This window comes from Salmo salar, chromosome 06 (genome assembly GCF_965601325.2).
Source record: "Salmo salar chromosome 06, fSalSal1, whole genome shotgun sequence".
NCBI lineage: Eukaryota > Metazoa > Chordata > Actinopteri > Salmoniformes > Salmonidae > Salmo > Salmo salar.
In genome coordinates this window covers 59,580,193-59,584,540 of record NC_138296.1, presented here as the reverse complement: position 1 = coordinate 59,584,540, position 4,348 = coordinate 59,580,193, and positions in this window count along the sequence as shown.

Genomic DNA, 4,348 nt, shown 5'->3' with positions numbered 1-4,348 from the left:
AGTGTCCTCTTGGATGCTGGTTAATGGTATGGCTCGGGACAGCCCTACATCGTCTGCATACCCAGTGTCCAGAGTGTCACTGAAGACAACTTTTCGGGTGGACATGTGAAGGAGAAACAAAAGGGCAGTGGTAGTGCTGGACTTTGGGAAGTAGGCATACTGATTCATGCACTCGGATAAAACGGTTGGCATTATTTTTTTTAATGCTAAATCTCTCCTGGAACTTTCTAAGACATGAAGTTAGAGAGAAGGGCCTCCAGTCACTCGTTGACACTTAAGGTACGGGACACACATTGGCCATCTTCCAGGCAGCAGGAACAGTCTCCTGCCAGTAGGTGGTGTTAACAATGTGTGTGATGACAGGGGCTAGATCTTCTGCATGCTCTTTTAGTAGCCATGCTGGAATGCCATCAGGCCCACAAGCTTTACATGGGCTGAGTCTGGTCAGAGCTTGCTTTATCTGGCCAATGCTGCACAGCTCAACCAGCCTTGTAGGCATGGTGCTTGTCTATGCCTCAGCAAAGAAGCCATTCAAAACCTCAGCCCCGTCGTCATCCTCAATTCTCTCGACCTGTATTCTCCCTCCGGATGTTCTTTGTTATTGAAGTCCCATAATTCCTTAGGGGTTTTCTTCTTTAGGTTCTGGATTTCAGTTTTGTAGTAGTTTTTCATTTGCTTCCTTGATAAGCATTTGCACTGTGTTTCTGTATTTTCTCCATGTCATTGTTTTCACCCCATCTGTTGAAAATCTTCTGTCTTTTCCTGATGGCAGCCTTTATTCATTTAGTCATCCAGGGCTTGTCCGGTGTTGTTGTTTTCTTATTACCTATTACCTTTTTGCCCTTTGTGCTGTTGTCTGTGCCCAATAATGTTTGTACCATGTGCTGCTAACATGTTGCTGTCATGTTATGTTGTCATGTGTTGCTGCCATGCTGTTGTCGTCGTCTTAGGTTTCTCTTTATGTGGCGTTGTCTCTCGTTGCGATGTGTTTTGTCCTACATTTGTATTTTTAATCCCAGCCTCTGTCCCCGCAGGAGGTCTTGTGCCTCTTGCTAGGTCGTCATTGTAAATAAGAATTTGTTCTTAACTGGCTTGCCTAGTTAAACACAAACACACACACACACACACACACACACAATGCCCTCCTTTCTGTTCTTGGTTACCAGACGTCCGTTTTTCCGCTGCACCACGCTTCTCCCTCCTGATGTTGTATGGGGAGAACAGCAGACATTTGATCATCAGATCTGAGAGGAGCAAGTACAGTGGGGGTGTTAAAGTGATTGTTCAGATTTGTAATGATCAGATCTAGGACGGATTAAAGTCTCCACACAGGATGAGAACCATTTGGGGAGAGGACATCCTGATCACATGGACAGTGTTGATGAGATAATCCACAGTGTTCTGCTGAAGTGTTTTCTCATTTGCCATTGGTGGATGGTAGAGTACTCCCACTTTCACAGTTGAAACTGAGCCCGGGAGTCACTTAGGATGAAGCTGATGCCACATACACTCAAACTCCTCTTTCTCTAGGTCAGCTCTTCTCTTTGCCTGCCTATTGTAATTCACAGACATAGCCGCGCCCACTCCTTTCATCCCCTCTTTGGACACGTCATTACTGAACAGCTGATAGTCTTGTATGAAAATATTTTACATCTGGGATATTTTCGTGGACCCAAGTTTCAGTGACACATCCAATGTCTGCATTTACTTTATTGAAGAAGCAGTTTCCATTTATCCACTTTATCAGTGAGCTTGAATTACAAACAAGCACATTCGGAGACTGGGGCATTTTGGGATGTATTTGCGACATCACATACTTCAGTTAGAACTCTGCATTCACGTGAGCGATTATAGTTTCGATGTAATTTAGGTCTGCTACCTTCTGTCGTCAGTATGTTCCTGTCTGCCCTTACTAACTTAGTCCCTCTCCCCGGGTTCTTGCGCGCATTGTCCCGAAGCACTGACGTTTGTATCCGATATGCGGTGCATGTGTTTTGTAAATCCGTAGAGAATGCAATGAGTATTCCAAAATGTTTGTACAATCCATCGTTATCAGAGCCATGCTTACTTAATCCGTTTAATTAGAAAGAAGGGTAGGCAGTACTACAACAACAAAACACTAGAAACATTGTAACGCATGTTACTCTCAAGTGGCTGCTTGGAGACGCTACCTCGAAGCACCGTGGCAGATTATTGAGCCAATGCAGTTCGTCTCCAGTTAGCTAGCTATGCGGTGCCACATTTGTTTAGGATATTACATCATTATTTAACATCACCGCGTGTCAGCAGCATGAAATAAATGCGCATTAACTTGAAACCGGGTGGTATACGCTCCAAATTGCGTTGAGGTTCGACGAGAACACTTACATTTTGCCAAGGCGGAGATGAGTGGCCGAGACCAAGACGCGCTGACAAAGCCGCACTGTTTGGATGCAGGAATAATTTTTTGAGTGTACCAATGTGCGCGGGTAGCCTACGGTGATCGTTTGACAACAATTAGATGAAAACATCATGACTGGTTGTGTTTTGCCACATTAAAAGGTTAAAAGTGATATGACAAATCTTAACTAGGTCTAGGATAGCCGGGGTTGGAGTAGCCAGGAGGAAGGCATGGCCAGCCATAGAGAAATGCTTATTGAAAGTTTCGATTATCATGGATTTATCAGTGGTGACCGTGTCGCCTAGCCTCAGTGCAGTGGGCAGCTGGGAGGTGCTCTTGTTCTCCATGGACTTTACAGTGTCCCAAAACTTTTTGGAGTTAGAGCTACAGGATGCAAATTAGCCTTTGCTTTCCTGACTGCGTGTATTGGTTCCTGACTTCCCTGAACAGTGGCCTGTCGCGGGACTATTCACAGCTATTGCAGTCCGCCACAGGATGTTTTTGTGCTGGTCAAGGGCAGTCAGGTCTGGAGTGAACCAAGGGCTATATCTGTTCTTAGTTCTACTTTTTTTGAATGGGGCATGCTTATCTAAGATGGTGAGGAAATTACTTTTAAAGAACGACCAGGCATCCTCGACTGACAGGATGAGGTCAATATCTTTCCAGGACACCCGGGCCAGGTCGATTAGAAAGGCCTGCTCGCAGAAGTGTTTTAGGGAGCATTTGACAGTGATGAGGGGTGGTCATTTGTCCCATAGCGGATACAGGCAAGGAAATCAGTCAATTGAAATAAAATCATTAGGCCCTAATCTATGGATTTCACATGACTGGGAATACAGATATGCGTCTGTTGGTCACAGATGCCTTAAAAAAAAAGGTAGGGTTGTGGAAGAAAACCAGTCCGTATCTGGTGTGACCACCATTTGACTCATGCAGCACGACACATCTTCTTAGCATAGAGTTGATCAGGCTGTTGATTGTGGCATGTGGGATGTTGTCCCATTGTTCAATGGCTGTGCGAAGTTACTGGATATCGGCAGGAACCGCAACACACTGTCGTATATCCGAACATGCTCAATGGGTGACATTTCTGGTAAGTATGCAGGCCATGGAAGAATAGGAACATTTTCAGCTTCCACGAGTTGTGTACAGATCCTTGTGACATGGGGACATGCATTATCATGCTGAAACATGAGGTGATGGCGGCAGATGAATGTCACGACAATGGGTCTTTTATTGTTCCCAGCACAAGGTGCACCTAGGTAATGATCATGCTGGTTAATCAGCTTCTTGGTATACCACACCTGTCAGGTGGATGGATTATCTTGGTATAGGAGAAATGCTCACTAACAGGGATGTAAACAAATGTGTGCAGTCAAAAGTTTGGACACACTCATTCAAGGGTTTTTCTTATTTTTTTTAACTATTTTCTACATTGTAGAATAATAGTGAAGACAAACTATAAAATAATACATATGGAATCATGTAGTAACCAAAACAGTGTAAAAAAAATCTAAAGATTTTATATTTGTGATTCTTAAAAGTAGCCACCCTTTGCCTTGATTACAGCTGTGCACACCAAGTCGGCATTCTTTCAACCAGCTTCACCTGGAATGCTTTTCCAACAGTCTTGAAGGAGTTCCCACATATGTTGAGCATTTGTTCACTGGTTTTCCTTCACTCTGCAGTCCAACTCATCCCAAACCATCTCAATTGGTTTGAGTTCGGGTGATTGTGGAGGCCAGGTCATCTGATGCAGCACTCCATCGCTCTCCTCTTTGGTAAAATAGCCTATACACAGCCTGGAGGTGTGTTGGGTCATTGTCCTGTTGAAAAACAAATGATAGTCCCACTAAGCATAAACCAGATGGGATGGCATATCGCTGCAGAATGCTGTGGTAGCCATGCTGGTTAAGTGTGCCTTGAATTCAAAATAAATCACAGACAATGACATCCGTTCACCTACTC